Below are 18610 nucleotides of genomic sequence, written 5' to 3' on the forward strand. Positions count from 1 at the left end.
TAGATTAAAATCCAGCGTGGATCCCCAGCACAGTCAGCATTGGAGTCAGCAGCCACCACTGCCAAGAAATCAAGCTCAGGAGCAGCCCAATTTTTATAGAGTCAGCACTCTGCATCAGCAGACAGGAAAGAGCAGTGTGGTGGTGTCCACCACACTGCATTTCCTGTCTGGCAGTGCAGAGTGATGACTGGCTAGCTCTTGTGGCAAGCATGACGCCAACCACTCCATCCCAGAACATGTTTCAAATTACAAGTAGGGGACAAGGGAACAGCTTTTTAAAAGAAACCTGCAGAACAAACATTTAAATGGATGTTGTCATTGTTATGTTCTGTCAAGTTGCTTCCAGTTCATGACAACCATACAAATTAATTACATCCGGAAGATCCTCTTGTTAAGAGCCCAGTTCAGGGATATGCTATGCGTACATACAGTGGTGCCTCACTAGACAATGATAATCCGTTCCACTGAAATTGCTGTTTAGCAAAATCATTGTCTAGCGAAAAGCATTTCCCTATTGGAATGCATTGAAACCTATTTAATGCGTTCCAATGGGGAAGAATCATTGTTGTCTAGCGAAGATCGGCCATAGGAAAGCCGCTTTGCGAACCGCCGATCAGCTGTTTAAATAGCTGTCTTGCGAAGCTTAGGTCCCAAAAACACCATTTTGCGAGCGCGGAGGGAGCTGTCAAAATCGTTGTCTAGCGAAAATCGGTTTGCGAAGCAGGGACCAAACATTGTCCAGCAAAATTCCCCAATAGGAATCACTGTTATGCGAATCGCTATAGCGATTGCAAAAAGTCAATGTCTAGCGAAAAAATTGTCATGCGGGGTAACTGTCTAGTGAGGCACCACTGTATCTTGAAAGCCAAAGGTTTGCTCAAAATTGTGAGTGAGTTTGGGGACAGAGCTCAACTTGTTGATGGTTTCATGTGGTGTTAGTGCAATGAGGAGGCAGAGCTCAATCTCAGGAGGAAAACGATAACAAAGTTTGAGTAGCTCAGAAGTAAAGCAAAAGCACACAAAAGAACAGAGTGAATTTTATTTCTAACCCACCACCAGTTTTATCTTTTTATATTTCTGACATGAAATCAGCTCATCTGGAGTAAAGTGGTAGAAATCTGGAAAGGTTGGTGAAGTTTGTGCCTTATGAAGCCAGAGAACATCAGTTCTGCAGGAGTGCTATTCTTTGTGCTGGCTTGGAATCACACACACCATTAGATAAAAAAGTGTTTCTGAAGTTACGTTTGGCTCAAGGACTACAATTCCTCATCTCCTAATTCTATGTACATCTCTACTGCACATACAAATACATTTTAAATTTGCTTAATTCTGCCAGTTCCCAAATGAGCAACTCCGATCAGCGCAGCTTCTATGAGGGTCTTGGGGTCTCTAGCAACAATTTCCCAGGTTATGGTGGGGGGCAAAAGCAAAACATTTAGTTGTCAATAGGTTTCCTAGTGCCCCTTCCACAACTTGCTGTGCCCTCCAAATAGCCCTGACTAGCAATGAAATTGCATGTCATAGCCATTGGCCATGATGGTTAGGGGTGATGGGAGTTGTAGTGCAAACACATCTGGAGAGCATCAGATGAATGAAGGTTAGCCAATCCCAACTCTGTGCCTTTGTTGGGGTGTTATTGTGCTAGTTGTAAAACTGCCACATTGAAAATAGAGTCCAAAAGGAGTTGGACAGGAGGGGGTGGAAATATGCAAAGCGAAACGCAAGTGTCAGCAAGATTTTGGGGAGCAGGAAGATGGGGTTTTGAGCATGAGAATCAGATCATTTCTGGCCCAGACTACACAGATTGTTGCAATGCCTCTCACTGCAAGCACTGGTCACATCCACAAAAACTAAATAGTGAGGACAATGGTCTTACAGCCAGAGCCACAGAGTGTGAAGCGTTAGATTTATGAATCAAGGAATGCTTGGGTTTCTGGCAATAGCCACAGGGATAATGAAGAGAGAGTGAATCCGAGGGCCATTATGCTGTCGAGTGGGATACATTGCCTGTGGTGGTGAAATGACTACAGAGGACAAGATTCTGTAAAGCTGGTAATTACTTCAGAGCACAGCGGTGGCCTCTGCTCTTTGAAATGAGCATCTCTGAAAGCCCCTGATAAATCAAAGCTAGAGCCGCTGAAATCAAGATAACAATGTTACAGAAAGGACAGAGTGGCTGTCTACAGAAGGTCAACAGCAATGGCTTAATGCACAAGCAAAAACGGAAACCGACTGTCTGTTGCTAGGCTGTCTCTCCCCTCCCCCCCTTTTCTTTTTCTAGGTGCCAGCTTTTTTGGAGAAAGGACACTAAAAGACAGGTGGTAGAGAGAAAACAGTTAGAACTGGATATGGAACAACTGATTGTTTCAAAATTGGGAAAGGCGTACAACAAGGCTGCATATTGTCTCCCTGCTTATTTAACTTATATGCAGAATACATCATGCGGAAGGCTGGACTGGATGGATCCCAAGCTGGAATTAAGATTGCTGGAAGAAATATCAGCAACCTCCGATATGTAGATGATACCACTCTGATGGCAGAAAGTTAGGAGGAATTAAAGAACCTCTTAATGAGGGTGAAAGAGGAGAGCGCAAAAATGGTCTGAAGCTCAACATCAAAAAAACTAAGATCATGGCCACTGGTCCCATCACCTCCTGGCAAATAGAAGGGGAAGATATGGAGGCAGTGACAGATTTGACTGCAGATGATGACAGCAGCCACGAAATTAAAAGACACCTGCTTCTTGGGAGGAAAGCGATGGCAAACCTAGACAGCATCTTAAAAAGCAGAGACATCACCTTGTCAACAAAGGTCCGCATAGTCAAAGCTATGGCTTTTCAAGTACTGATGTATGGAAGTGAGCGCTGGACCATAAAGAAGGATAAGCACTGAAGAATTGATGCTTTTGAATTGTGGTGCTGGAGGAGACTCTTGAGAGTCCCTGGACTGCAAGGAGAACAAACCTATCCATTCTGAAGGAAATCAACCCTGAGTGCTCACTGGAAGGACAGATCCTGAAGCTGAGGCTCCAATACTTTGGCCATCTCATGAGAAGAGAAAACTCCCTGGAAAAGACCCTGATGTTAGGAAAGTGTGAAGGCAAGAGGAGAAGAGGACAACACATCCATGCCCAGGATTCCCCCTTCTGCCTCACTTCCGCACCCACTGCCTGCCACCCACTGCCCACTGAGTTGGTTTATTTTCCCCCAGTTTGGGCATTCGGGATCAAAAAGGTTCGCCACCACTGGTCTACACTGACTGACAGCAACTCTCCAGGGTTTTAAGGCAGGATTCTTTTCTAGCCTTACATGAAGACTCTGAGCATTGAACCCGAGGACTTCTGCATGTGGACTAGATGCTTTATGGCTGTGCTTTGTCCCCTGAAGCCCCGGAGAATTGTTCCAAGTCAGTGTTAGTAATACTGGGTTAGATAAGCCAAAGAAGTGTGTACAGAACAACTTCTTATGCCTTCCTGTGTAGTTCATCCTCCCACCCCGGTCCATTCACTGAGAAAAACAGGAAACATTGCCAGCGACAATACAAGGAACAGAAGATATGCTTAGTTTTTGATTGGCACCAATTTTCACAAGCCAGTAGCTTTTCTTACTTAAACTGGGAAAATCAGTGCTATGCTCCCTGAAAGTAGGTCCACCTGTGTAGCTTTTTCAGCAAAGCCTGAACCTTGCAAGACTCACAGGCCTCTTAACTTTACATCTGGAACATTGTTATTGGTTGTTGTGGGTTTTTTGGGCTCTTTGGCCGTGTTCTGAAGGTTGTTCTTCCTAACGTTTCGCCAGTGTCTATGGCCGGCATCTTCAGAGGACAGCACTCTGTGCTCTGGTGTAGTTGGCTTGGGAGTGGAGTATTTATGGCTGTGAGATGGGCTTTTGTCTTTTTCTGTAGATGGGTGATTAGTGTGTCTTGTTGTGGGTGTATTGTTGTGATAAAAAGGAGAGATTATCTGTCACTGTGGTTGATGGGTGTCATTAGCTGGTCTTTTGTGTGTAGTGATCCCCTGTCCTTGTGGCTGGGTAGAGTTCGTTGACCTTTTGCACACTGTATTTTTGAGAGCTGGGAGCCAAGTTTTGTTGAGTTTCAAACTTTCCTCTTTTTTTTGAAGTTCTGCTGGTGCTTGTGGATTTCAGTGGCTTCCCTGTGCAGTCTGACGTAATGATTGCTGGTGTTGTCCAGTATTTTGGTATTTTGAAATAGAATTTCATGTCCAGTTTGTTTTAGGGCATGTTCAGCTACTGCAGATTTTTCCGGTTGATTTAGTTTGCAGTGTCTCTCATGTTCTTTGATTCTGATGTGGATGCTTCGTTTTGTGGTTCCAATATATACCTGGTCACAACCGCAAGGTATCCGGTATACTCCTGCAGTGGTGAGGGGGTCCCTTCTGTCCTTTGCTGACCGTAGCATTTGTTGTATTTTTGTGATGGGTTCGAATACTGTTTGTAGGTTGTGTTTTTTTCAAAAGTTTCCCCATGCGGTCCGTGACCACTTTGATGTATGGTAGAAATACTTTATTTGTGGGTGGCTGTTTTTCTTCTTCAGAAGAAGAAGAAAAATCTGCAGTAGCTGAACATGCCCTTTCTTCTTCTTCTTCTGAAGAAAAACAGCCACCCACAAATAAAGTATTTCTACCATACATCAAAGTGATCACGGACCGCATGGGGAAATTTTTGAAAAAAACACAACCTACAAACAGTATTCAAGCCCACCACAACTGCCTTGTTGCCTGGACCTCAGCTTCCCTGCTGTAGATCCAGTGCTGTTTGTTACTTTGAATGAGATTTAAAGTTTGGATTTGGTTGAGGGTGGTTCTTCACCAATCCTTTAAGTTAAGACACGGCAAATAAAATATTTTGAAAACTCCTTTATAAGTGATGTAGCACATCAGCAATGGTATACCAAAGTCTGATTTTTAAAAAATTTTCTCCTTCCTGTCAAATTTGTAGGATTTATTTTAAATTGGAAGTGAAAACTTTCACTTTTAGACAACAGAAGAGAAAGGAGGGGAATGTGCATGTTTCAGCCTTGATACATAACTAATTTTATGGCAGTACAGTATTACCTGATTTTCCTTTCTGCCAACAACATAAGTAGTAATATAGTGGATGATTGTAGAGAATGGTTTGGGTCCAGATTTAGGGCTCATTCAGATGGGCATTTGTCCCACTGTTTGGTGCATTGTGGGAATGGATTGGTTCACTCTTTTTTCTGACAACCACATGACATAATCATTAAGAGAGTATTCATTTGCCCCAATTTGCCTCCAAGGCACACCCAACCTGCACCTTTTTGAGCCCCTGTCAAGGGCTTCTACTTTTTTGGTGCAGCTTGGTGCACTCTAGTTTAGTCCATTCCAGCACATACATCATCTGGAAACAAACCAAGCCTTGCAGCTGTCAAAACTGCCAAGGCTCCTTCTGATGTCAATTTCTGGTATCAGGAAGAGGCTTAATAAATGAGCCACTTCGGAGGAGCAGGGAAAGGAGGGAGATTGTTTTTTATTTTACTCTGCTAGACCATCACTCTTCTGGGGAATCATTTAGATTACATTTTTATATTTTTGAAAAAAAAATCTTTGCCTTTGTATATGGTGCTGATTGAAACCGTGACTGCAGGCAGTTTCTCAATCGGCACTTCACGCAAGGCAAAGAAAAAAATGTTTACATTTGATCTGAGTGATTCAGTGCATAAGTGATGGTTTACCACAGGCAAAAATAATAATATCACTTCACCTGCCTCTCCATGGAGGAGTAGGGGATGTCTTCAATTAACAGCAGAAGGAGCTGCGGGGTGGTGGTGGACTCTTCAGGTCGAAATGCCACTGGGATGCAACCAACAATCATTCCAAATAGTAAATCACTCTTCCCTTTGACCTCAACCAACCTTATATAAACCACGCCAGCCCACATCAAAAAGGTCAGTATAGACATACCCTTAATTGTACAGAGATTAACCCACTGGAATTAGTAGGATTAAACTTAATCATGTCTGTCCTGTTGATTTCAGTGGCTCTACTCTTAGTATGACTAAATCTGGATACAAGCCAATGAGTTGTGGACAGCAATTGTGACATAACAGCAAAACAAGCTATCCCACTCCCAGTCTTGCTTACTTTAGAAAGGAATACTTCCTTTTTCCAAATGTGATGAACACATTCCAACCCCCCCCCTTATGCAGCAATAGTAATCCCAGTTCAACAAAGTTTGTTTCAATGTCTGTTACCAAAGCTTGGAAACTTTGGATGGGGGGCACAACTACTAGAGTCCCTCAGGAAGCATGGCTCCTAGTATTTAGATTTCTGGGAACAATAATCCAACCCCTATACACTCCCAAGATTTTTTTTAGCTCGGACTGTTACCCTAGTGCTCCCCAGGTGGATGTGCAGAGGCTGGCATCCAGATAGCTCAACAAGGAAAGTAATTATACAATAAAACAGAAATCCTAGTGGTTAGAGAGAAACTTACCTGGTCTTGACAGGGTTACACTCCCCCTGAAGGATTAAGTTGGCAGTTTTGGGGTACTCCTGGACCTGGCACTCTCCATTATGGAGACTCAAATATTGGATGTGGCCAACACCAGTTGATTGCCCAGTTGCATCCCCTACCTGAATAAGAAATACCTAGTAACCGTAGTTCATGCATTGGCAATCTCAAAAATAGACTACTGTAATTCCATCTGCATGAGGCTGCCCTTGAAAATAGTATGGGAACTTTACCAGGTCTAAAATGTGTCAGCCAGACTGATTTCTGATACTAGTAAATTTGAACCCAAAGTATATCCCCAATCTTGGCACACCTTCATTGGTTCTCTACTAGTTTCTGTGCTCAATTCAAGGTGCTGGTTATGACCTGTAAAGCCTTAATGGTTTAGGAGCTTCATACTTGTTCAAACATTTCTCTCTGAAATCAGCTACAGTACCTGTTTTACCTGCTCCTCTCCATCCATGATGCTAAAACTGGCCACACCAAGTGAGGGCCAAAAGGCAATGTCAAGGAATTGGGCCTTTTTGGTGATGGCCACCTGTCTTTGGAATAAGTTACCAACTGATATACGCCAGGCTTCTTCCCTCCTTATGTCCAGAAAATCTGTGAAAGCAGAATTATTCAAAGCTACCTTCAACAACTGATGCTATTAATGTTCAATTTAATTTTTTTTATGGTATGACTTTTAGACCTACACTGTTAGATTGCGATTTTGTTGGGCATATTTTGTTGTGTGGGATTTTGTGAGGCTTAAGTTTTAATCTGTAAACTGCACACAATAGTGCTTGTGGTTTACAGGAGTGGTATATAAGAAAAACACTGAAACCACTATTTATATTCTTGTTACATGCCTTCAAGTCACCCCAGACCTATGGTGACCCTATGAGTGAGCAATCTCCAAAATGTCCTGTCCTTAGTAATCCTCCTCAGCTCTTGCAAACTCAAGCCTGTGGCTTCTTTTAGGGACTCAGTCCATCTCATATTTAGTCTTCCTCTTTTCCTGCTGCCTTCAACCTTCCCCAGCATTATTGTCTTTTGCAGAGAATCCTGCCTTCTCATCATATGCCCAAAACAGGACTGTGTCAATTGCAGAGTTCTTACTCTCCACCTCTCTGACAGCAGAAATTAAGCTCCCATGCTTTAATCTATAGCAAACATTTCATGTGCTGTACCTTTGTGCAAATGCCTTTAAGGCCTTGACAGACATTTCTGTTGATGTTTTCTCCCTAGCTCTTTTTTATGCAAACAAACATTACCATGATCTGGCCCTATCAATACTTTAAGAGGTGGCTGTCCACATCCAAGAACAGAATAGCCATGATGATATCTGACTTCCTGTAGGAGATGAATGAGAAAAAGAACAGGCAGACAACAACTGCCTCAATCCCTACCAATGCTGAGCCATGCCAGGCAGAGCTAATGGGAATTATAATCTACACTAAAACATCTGGAGGGCCTTTGATTCCCTCACCTGGCACTCAAGATGTGTGGATACTGATGGCATTAAGATGCACACTTCAGTGAGTTTCCTGTAGCCAGATTGTAATGATAAATTAATTAATAAAATTGTTACCCAAATTCTGTGCCAGAAAGGATACTGAATCCTACAGTATTTATTTAAGCAAAGCTGCAGCAGTTTGCTTCTCTTAACTTATTCATGGTTGAGAAACAAAGCACTATCTAGGTCACTCTGACCAGGAGTAAGCCAATATATGTAACCCATGCATTCATTTCAGGCTCTGTGATTTTACTATGCACTGCTGCGGGCAGCACATAAGTAACTTTCACATGCACATGCATTCTCAGGAGGTTTCACTCTACAATTCCACCCACTGGCAGCATAACAACAACAACAACCTCCTAACAACCTTGGTTTGTGGTTACAAAGCCTTGTTTTAAGAGGCTGATAGAGTCAGCTTTCGCTCAGTCTACCAAGACTTACTCGGATCCATTCTAAAGAGCTCCAGATGCATTGAACAGAAGAACTAAGATTGCCAAATATAGTTCATCCATTTATAAACTTGCAAGTGTTGGAATAATACTGGAAAGATGACAGTGATGCTAAACTCCGTTCCCTTGACAAAACATTTGATAATGAATTTTGCTTTGCAGGCATATTGAACAAATCTGTGATTCCAAACACATGGAGACCCAAGAGTGTGTTTCCAAAGCTTACAGCAACCTTGCACCTTAATAAAACACTTTCCAAACTTCTGCTGCTCGTTAAGGGCACAATCCAGAAATCTGTTTCCTGAGCAAGTTCTCACTTGTTGAGCAATAGCATAGTTTTTATCTTGGTCCAACTTATTTTAAAATGTGCTTTCTATCAAAAACTGTCCCAGTGAATTGTGCCCCAAAAGTATGGCTTGAGTGCCCATTATAGTTTGGGCAGTTTTTTTTAATTAAATTTATTATTAAAATTGTTTTGGCATTTTTGGTTGATATGTATAGTTTCCATGGGCCCAGGGTGTAGAACATTAGACCACAGATCAGTCAGCATAGCCTGGCTCTGCTCTAGAACTAGCAGGGTTTGTGGGGAAAGATGGGACCAAACATTTTCCTTCTATTAATTTTAATTCTTGTTGAGATACAAGTTGGATCTTGCACTTTGATTTATTTCCTTACTGCTCTTAGCAGCTCTACACATATGCCACATAAGTCGAGTGAGTTTCAAACATTCCAGAGTGGCTTTAGTTAACAGAGATGAGGGGAGAAGGGATATTAAACTTTTCTTCTCTTACCCTTGTTCAGTTATCTTAGGATAACAAGCCTATGTTCTGAAAATACTTAAAACATAAGGGCAAGGGAAGGCAGAATAGCATTAAAAGAGGTCTTGTCCACATTTGTCCAGAGGTACTTCCAAAAAGGGAGGGCCAGAATGGCAGTAATCAGAAAAGGAAATTCATGAATCGGTATTCTAGCATCTGCTTTTTATCAGTTTTAGTTGTGCACATTTTGCCATAGCAAATATTAAATTTGCGGGACCATGCAACGATAGACAATAATATTTTTTGGTGCCCACAAGCCTGTGTTTGCATCCCTCTTTTCTCCCATAATGTGACATTATTTCCCTACTCCCATCCATCTGATGGTGAAATCCACAGGCACACTAAATCAGGGCGTCAGTTACTCCCTGGTCATTGCACAACATAACAGACTGATACTAATAACTCTGAACTCAGGAAAATCAGACTCATTTAATAAGAGAAGAAAACATGCTTGCAGGGAGGGGGTTTGAACAACCTGTTAAGGCAAAAGTCTGAGCAGATTTTGCCTAAATATAATTGGTGTCTGTGTGTCTACCAGCATAATTCAAATGGAAGACAGGTGACACAAGATACTTGTAAACATGTTACATCTAGCCAACACAGCTGATTCCACATCTTCTCTCAGAAAACAAATCTGTAGGAAGGCAGGACCTGCACAGCCAGGTGACCCCATCTGCTGGTCCAATCCTGTTCTGAGAAGAAAGGCCAGAGGAGAGTTTGTGGTACCTGGAACTCCATTCCCACACACCCACTGCTACTGGTTCTGAGCATCAGATCATTTCCTCCATGTCTGATCTTTGAGCTGTGAGTGGTGTTGCTGAAGGAACCAAAACATCACCCCACCTTCTTGTATGAGAGGGAGCTATCCAGAGGCTTAGAGCAGCTCCAAAGTTTACAGAATTACAAAGTAAGCAAGAAACCAAGGGAGGGGAACCCCACAAACAGCCCAGTGAGGAGGAATGAGTGTATTCATTAGACACAGAGTGCTGACTACTGGAAGGGGAGTCAGACGGGGACAGGAGAGGGAGTGGCAGTGGAATACAATGGCTAGAGTCCTGAACTGGGAGCCCTCCACGCTGAAACATTTTGTGCACCCTGATATACACCTCTCCCTCGCAATCCAGAGATGCTGGTTACTGTTTACAGTCAGTGCCGGTTCTCTGTTCCTTTGTCAGGTGTACTGTGATAGTTATATGCTCAGCATTTATCATTCCATTTGTAGGAACGGATGCACTGTACAAAACTAGAAGTAGCTTTTCCCCCTCATAGATCAGCCGAATGGCCCCTTTAACCAGTGCTGTGCAACCTGTGTGACGGTGGCTCTCCAGTGTCTTTAGCAAACATTCTTCCAAGATGCCAGGCTGATGACCTAAGATTCACATTGAAACATAGAAGTAGCAGGGACTGACTCTCACCCTGTGTGTATATATATGTTTAAAAACATTGACACTTAGCAAGGGCGGGAAATTGCAATTGCAGGGCAGGCTTCCTGGATGTCATGCAGTTTCAAGGTATACTTTGGAGGCTTCTAGTTTATTACTGCAGAACTAAAAAAAGGAACACATGTTGCTCTGGAATGAATAATAGTAATCGTGTGTCATCAAATCAATTCTGACTTATGGCAACCCTTTTCAGGGCTTTCCAGGTAGAGAATACTCAGGAATGGTTTGCCGTTCCCTTCTTCCAGGGAAGCCCTGGGACTGTGCAGCTGGCCCAAGGACACACAGGCTGGCTTTCCTTGCAGGAAGTAGAGCAGAGGAATCAAACTCCCAATCTAGCTCTGCAGCCAGATACCTATCCAACCAGCCCTAGAATGAATACATTCATATAAATTAGGATGGCCATTTTGCATGAAATGTGCATATGCATGAAATGCTTTGCATGAAATATACATGTGCTAATTCCTAAGTATAGTCACACATTTATAAATAATTACTCTACTTTACTATAGTACAGTTAGTGTATTTAAACAGAAACACAATTCATTCTACCATAGAGAGGAAGACTATGGCTGTGTGAGACTTCTCAGCTTGCTCAGTGCTGCTGAACGTTGATGGGCAACTTCAAGGCCACTGCCTCATTCTTCCTTCTTGTGGTTCTGTATTTTTGCAGCAGCTCTCTAGAGCGAGAGAAGCCATCCATTTTTAAATAATTTTTTAAATAATTGTTTTTAAGTACAGTGGGGTCTTGACTTGAGAACTTAATCCGTATTGGAAGGCGGTTCTCAAGTCAAAAAGTTCTCAGGTCAAATCTGCATTTTCCATAGGAATGCATTGAAAACCATTTGATCCGTATCTGCTCTTTTCCATCCATAGAAACTAATGGGAAGCTGCTATTCTGCCTTCGACCACTAGAGGGGGATATTTTGTTTCTTTTTTTTTCTTAGGTCAAGAAAGGTTCAGGGAAGGCAGGGAAAATACAGTCCAGGCAGGACAGTACCAGGCAGTCTGAAGACTATCTCCCAGTCCACTCTCTAAACGCTGGGAGGAGTGAGGAAGCAGACAGGCACCCTTTTCACTGGCCAACAGTTAACTGAAAGTTCACATTTTGCACTTTCCCTGCCTCCCACGTGGGTTTTTTTCAGTTCTTAACTCAAATCTAAGTATGTAAGTCAAGTCAATATTTTCCTATGAGAGCAGTTCTTAAGTCAAAATGTTCTTAACTCAAGCCGTTCTTAAGTCAAGACCCCACTGTATATAATATATAGGTCCTCAGCCACGCATATATATGTGTGTGTGTGGCTGAGGACCTGTATATTATATACAGTGGTGCCTCGCTTAACAATGTTAATTGGTTCCCAAAAAAACATTGCTATGGGAAAACATCGCTAGGCGAAACACCATTTCCCTTAGGAATGCATTGAAAACCGGATAATCCGTTCCAATGGGAACGGTTTACCGTCCTTAAGCGAAAATCGCCATAGGAAACATCGCTAAGCGAAACAATGTTTCCCCCATTGGAATGCATTGAAGCCTATTCAATGCATTTCAATGGTTTTGACAGGTCTGTTTTCGCTATTTTTAAAGTGTCTTAAAATGTTCAAAAACTGTTTTAAATGCTTGGGATCGTTAGTGCACCTTGTAAAACCTTTGCAAACTTAATTTGGCTTTCTTCTGACTCTTTGTTAATTTTTGGTGAATTTCCCCCCCCCCCATTGGAATGCATTGAACTGTAGGTTTGACAGCTGGCAAACCTACAGTTCAATGCATTCCAATGGAGGGGGAAATTCACAAAAAATTAACGAAGAGTCAGAACAAAGCCAAATTAAGTTTGCAAAGGTTTTACAAGGTGCACTAACGATCCCAAGCATTTAAAACAGTCTTTGAACATTTTAAGACACACTTAAAATAGCGAAAACGGACATCGCTAAGAGAAACAGGGGGACCTAAACTGTCATCGCTAAGCAAGGCAAGGTCCCGAACATCGCTATGCTAAATTTCCCCATAGGAAACATCGCTAAACGGAGCACAAATTCGCTCCAAAAACCTCATCGCTAAGCGAATACATCATTAAACAAGGCAATTGCTAAGCGAGGCACCACTGTACTTAAAAACAATTATTTAAAAAATTATTTAAAAATTGATGGCTTCTCTCGCTCTAGAGAGCTGCTGCAAAAATACAGAACCATAAGAAGGTGGCTGTATATTATACCTGATATGTATATATTTATAATTTTTTAATTTTGTTTACTTTTAAGCTTCTGATGAAGGCCCTGCCAAAACAAGTTAAGCAAGGAAGTTTTTAAACCTTTTCACCACATGATAAAGACACTACATATTGTTACCTATCCCAGACATCATGAGATGGTTTCTCCTTGTACTGTATCTATTTTTGCAGCAACTCTCCAGAGAGAGACAAGCCATCCAGAATGTATTATCTTCCAGATGCCATACATTACAACATCATGCTGGGTGGCAGTTGTAATCTATTATGTCTGGAGGGTACTACTTATGAGGAAACTTTCCTGTAGGGTTCCTTCAAGTAAGTATTGTCCTCTATAAAGCAGTAGGTGGACTACTAATCTAGACCTGACAGTAAACATCACCAGAATACTGGCAATGAGCTGAAGCAAAACAAATCTTATTGCAAGACAGTTGTGTTGTAAGTAGGGCAGATATATTATTATATTTGAAAATCCAGACTCAGAATTTGATTGAAAAAATTGACATTTGAGATAATCTACCCATTATATATGCAAACAAGCTGCCTAATCACTGCTCAGATTTTACTTCAGCCTCACATTAATGTCAGTTAGGCACTGTTTCTCACCTTCTAACAACCCACTCTTCTGTCCTTAGCATAATGGACCCCAAACGAAATCTTACAGGATTGTGGTAGAGACTGATGAGATAATATACAGAAACTCCCTTGAGACCAAAGAAATGGACAAACACTGACCAAGACATTACTGAAGCCCATGAAACTTCTAGGTTTACATTAACTTCATACCATGCCCAATGGTGACTGTTACTGATAGGCAATGTAGCTCTGGATTTGAACTAGGGAGTGACTGGGGTTCAAATCCATATTTGACCATGAAATTCACGTGCTGACTTTTGGTAGGTCACAGTCTCTCAGGTAGACACAGGAAATCAACTTATAACAATAGGTGGCTTGGGTTTCTTGAGAGGGTGAATTCCCCCTCCGTGAGACCATGACCTGCCCCAACTTTTTAATGTGAAGTCATTGATTCATCGGCCTAGTTGTGGCTTGGTATCACCCACTCTGAGTGACAGTAGAGATGGAAGCAGGAATCCTTCTGAGGCCTCCTCAGGGAAACAAGGGATGGGATCCAGGACTTTTGCACATGGCAGATGTGTTCTACCTGTTGAGTCATTATCAACAAGGGCAAAACACCATTTTGACATCCAGGCAGCAACTTAACAGATGATGTGCACTTTCATTGCCTGTCACTACGACAACAAATGGAAGGAACTCCAAAGAGATGTCAGATACCAAATTCTACCATTTCTACAGCTACCATTCAAAAGTGCATGAGCTCTGTTACTTATGTAAACCATTTGTATTTCACCTTCAATAGCTCAACTGCCTCCCTTCCTTGTTGAATGTGGGAAGAAGGTACAAATTTTGAATGCAACTGCTGTTTTGGGGTGTATGTGTGTGAGGCGGAGATATTTATTTTGTTTTTACTTTGTGAAATGGCCTGGGGGAAAAGTTCAGTAGGTCTGTAACAACAACAACAATGTGCCACCAAATCAATTCTGGCAATCCTGTCCATGGTTTTCTAGGTACAGAGTACTTAGAAGAGTTTTCCCATTCCCTTTTGGGGACACCCTGGGACTGTGCAGCTTGCTCAAGGCCATTCAGGCTGGCTCATCTTCTGGAAGCCACCGTGAGGAATTGAACTCCCACCTTTTGTCTCCACGGCCAGATGCCCAACCCACACATTTGTGGAGTCCGGTTCAGCCAAGCAGCAGAGAAAGGCAGCTGCCTACGTAATCGGTTGTTATGTTTTCCTGTTTGCTATTTCTGCCTCCTCCTCCTGCATAAAAGAAGAGTGAGTGATACAACAAGGGTATCCAGAATGCACCCCATACTGTATTGTTGTTCCTTTCAGAAGAGCCTAGGTTCTTCAGCTACCTGTTTCCTGGAAAACAGGCCTGTTTTACAGTCTCTGTATTGGAGATGACTCATTTTCTTGACTGGAAAGTGGAGGGAAGCTGTATTCTTGAAGGCTGTATTCTCAAAGTTGAGGGAAGCTGTTGAATAAATCAGAGAACAGTCCTGAGCCGGAGTGTTTTCTTCTCATGCAAATGCACCTGGGGGGGGGGAGACCGTAAAAAGCAAACAGCTCCTGATATATGCACTCTTTATTCTGCCTGAAGCAAATTCAATAGATTGACATTTGGATTTAATCTGGAGGACGGCAAAGAAGACAGGAAAGCGAATGAAACGGAATCTTCCTCCCCAGCCCTCACTCTCTAGCCTTTCTCTTCCTTTTGCTACCACACACTTTTCACACATCAAAACCTATTTTAGGCTGGCTGATGAGTCCCAGATGTCTAAGGAAGGCAGCAGGAGCTACGGTTATTCCATTTGCGGCTTCACACGGCTTTCCTGGCAACCTCCTGTGTGAGATTCAGCCAAGTGGGAAGAGCATAACAAAGTGGGAAGCAAAAGAAGTCTACTTTCCAGTGATTGTGTGTGTGTGTGTGTGTGTGCACGTGCTCAAGGGTGCTGTAGGAAGAAGTCATGAGCTCAAAGAGCTGAAGCGATGTGGGAATTGCAGAGTGTGGTCCACGCATGTACCGGTACCTTTTTCTGGTTGCTCCCAGATGAAACTGGAGATGAGGCAGGTGAGTCTAGCAAGCAATGCTAGATTGCCGGAAAGGACAACCTTTGACACTGTGGGTAATCCATTCCAGGTTGTCTTCCCATAGGCAGGGAAAGTGGCTGCAGCTGTTCGGGGCTTTTTTGGTATTTGGAATAGGAAGGATAGCTGAGGGAGACAGTGGCAGGAACTCTGGAAATATTCTAACACAGTCAGATAATGATCTTTTTCAAGCACTCAGTTATGAATATCCCTGGGGTCCTTCCAGACAACGCTTTCACCTTGCAATAGCCTTGCTTCAAATGCAGAATTTTACAGGAGTGGCCCAGTGGATGCCACCTTCCATTTGTAACCTTCCTCTTTATGGTTGCTTCTTCTTCCCCCCCATCTGTTACAGAGGAGAAGAAGGCTGTACAAATGGCTTTTAACTAGGAGCACTAAGAATCACATCTGTGGAAGCCCTCTGGGTGACCTTGGGAAAGGCACTATTGTCTCAGCATCAGCTAACTTGCAGGGGTTTTGTGAGACTTAACGTTCGAGAGAAAACTAGGTATGATATGGCCAGGACTGTTGGACAGGTGACGACTGCCATGTTTCTGCTGGATCCTTGCCCTTCCTGGCTTATAAAAGCTGCCAGAGAGGGACTGGCAGCAGGACAGGATCCCAGCATGCTTAGAGGAGGTAGTAATAAGATCATTGTTGGTTGGGGGGAAGACTCCTTGGATCCCATAGTATTGGATAATTATTGGCCAATCTCTAATGTTACATTCTTGGGCAAGGTGCTAGAGGGGGTTGTGGCTTCCAGGGGATCCTGGATGAGACAGATTATCTAGTTCTATTTCAATCTGGCTTCAGGTCTGGTTATTGGACAGAAACTGCTTGGCAGAAACGCTGTGCCTGGAACTGGACAGGGGGACAAGGGAAGGGCACTATCCCTGTTAGTTCCGTTGGACCTCTAAGCGGCTTTCGGTACCAGCCACGATATCTTTCTGGGCTGGATATCTCTCTGGGATGAGACTTGGAGGCACTGAGAACTCAGAGGGTGGTGCTGGGGGACACGGCTGTTGGCCTGTGGAATCCCTCTGGGTTCTGTTTTGTTCCCTATGCTATTTAACAACTACATGAAACTGCTGTGAGAGGTGATTTGGGGTTCGGGGCTTCAGTGTCACCAGCATGCAAATGATACCCAACTCTATCTCTTTCCCATCAAAATCCAAGGAAATTCTTTCAGTTCTAGGTCAGTGTCTAGTGTTAGTAATGGATTGGATAAGGGCGAATAAACTGAAACTTAATCCAGACAAGGACAGAGGTGCTCCTGGTCAGCCAAAAGATAGATCAAGGAATAGAGATGGGGTTACACTCCCTCTGAAAACACAGGTGTGCAGCTTAGGGGTCCTCAGCAGTGAGCAGAAGTGCATTTGCAGAATTAAAACTAGTGTGCAAGCTGTGCCCACTCCTGGAGATGTCTGATCTGACCAAAGTGACGCATACTTTAGTTACACTTTGGCTGGATTATTGTAATGCACTCTATGTAGGTCTGCCTTTGGAAAGTGTTTGGAAACTCCAGTGGGTCCAAAATGCGGCAGCCATAACATTAACTGGGGCTGGTTACAGGGAACATATAACTCCCTTGTTACAGCAGATTTATAGGCTGCTAATCCATTTCTGGGCACAATTCTAAGTGATGGTTTTAACCTATGAAGCCCAAACATCTTGGGTCCAAGTTATCTGAAAGACCCCACCTCCTGTTATGAAGCCACCTGGGTATGTATTATCATCAGGAGAGGCCTTTCTTCCGGTCCCATCACCTTCATGGGTGCGTTTGGTGGGGACACAGGAGAGGGCCTTTTCTGTCACTGCTCCCAGGCTCTGGAACTCCCTCTCACTGGCAGCCAGGCTGGCCCCATCTTTGCTGTCCTTCCACAAACAGATGAAGAGTTTCTTTTCAGGCAGATTTTCCTTTAAATGACTGGTTGACCAAGGGGGTATTTTAAAGGGATTATTTTATTCTATGTTTTACTTGTGTTTTCAATATTGCTCTTATTATGAGCTTTAATTTGATATCTGTTGTAATGATTTTTTTAATATTGTTAGAATTTATTATTTAGCTTTAAACTCTGTATCTTTTAATACTATAAGACACATTGGATCCTTTAGGATAGGTGTCCACAATCCCCTAGGCAGGAGCGGGCCATAGACATAGAGCAAGCGCCCTGCGCATGAGCGCACCACGCCCCCACACAAGTGTGCCACGCCCCCACTCGCACAGGCCCCGCCCCCCAACTGGTCCACAGTTGGGAAAATGTTGGGGACCACTGCTTTAGGGGAAATGTGGCATATAAATATAAATAAGTCATTGCAGGAAAGACTAGGAATAAAGGTAAGGTAATAACATAAGTAAATGGGCAGAAGGCTCTCATAAACTAAGTGGCATGGTTGTGTGAGACATCTTCCACTTGTACAACTACTGTATTTGGTAATTTTCCGGGTTTTCCCCCCGCACACGATTTTATAATGGATATAACCTCCTTTTAAAATTCTTACAAAACTGATGGTGACATCATTAGATAAAACACTGTTTCTGTTAGCGAGGAGTAAATCCCTAAGAGGAAGAGGTTGTTTATTATACCACTCAATGTGGGATTCTGTGACTTGAAATTGTATGTGCAGTGTGCATTCACCTAAAGGCAAACAAACTTAAGCCTGGTCTCCAGACATCACAGAATGAGATGGTAGAAGAGAGCATACGTATAATGAAATGTGATGCTATACAGATGTTCAATTTTTGAATGCTCCTCAATGTAAACATGTTCCCCTGGACTCCAGAGAGTCCTTAATAAAAACCTGTTGTGGTTTTTCTTTTGTTTCAGTTACTTGATTCCTGCTGGGTTGAAAGCTGTAGTACTGGGGTTAAAACTTGCAGTCTGCCCTGGAGAAGATACAGGTAGTCTGGTCCCTAGCCTCTACTGTCAGAGCGTCTTTCCCCCTGCAGCCTCTGCACAAGCATCTTAATAGGTCTTTGTTAAACCTGACTTGGCTTTTCCTTCAACTATTTC

General features: G+C 42.9%; 1 protein-coding gene across 2 annotated transcripts in view; it reads left to right on the forward strand.

Annotated features, from left to right (window-relative positions):
* The window catches only part of CYGB (cytoglobin), a 132169-nt gene that overhangs the window by 81478 nt on the left and 32081 nt on the right, over positions 1–18610 (forward strand). The gene's annotated exons all lie outside the window — the stretch shown is intronic.

This window comes from Pogona vitticeps, chromosome 2 (genome assembly GCF_051106095.1).
Source record: "Pogona vitticeps strain Pit_001003342236 chromosome 2, PviZW2.1, whole genome shotgun sequence".
Taxonomy (NCBI): Eukaryota; Metazoa; Chordata; class Lepidosauria; order Squamata; family Agamidae; genus Pogona; species Pogona vitticeps.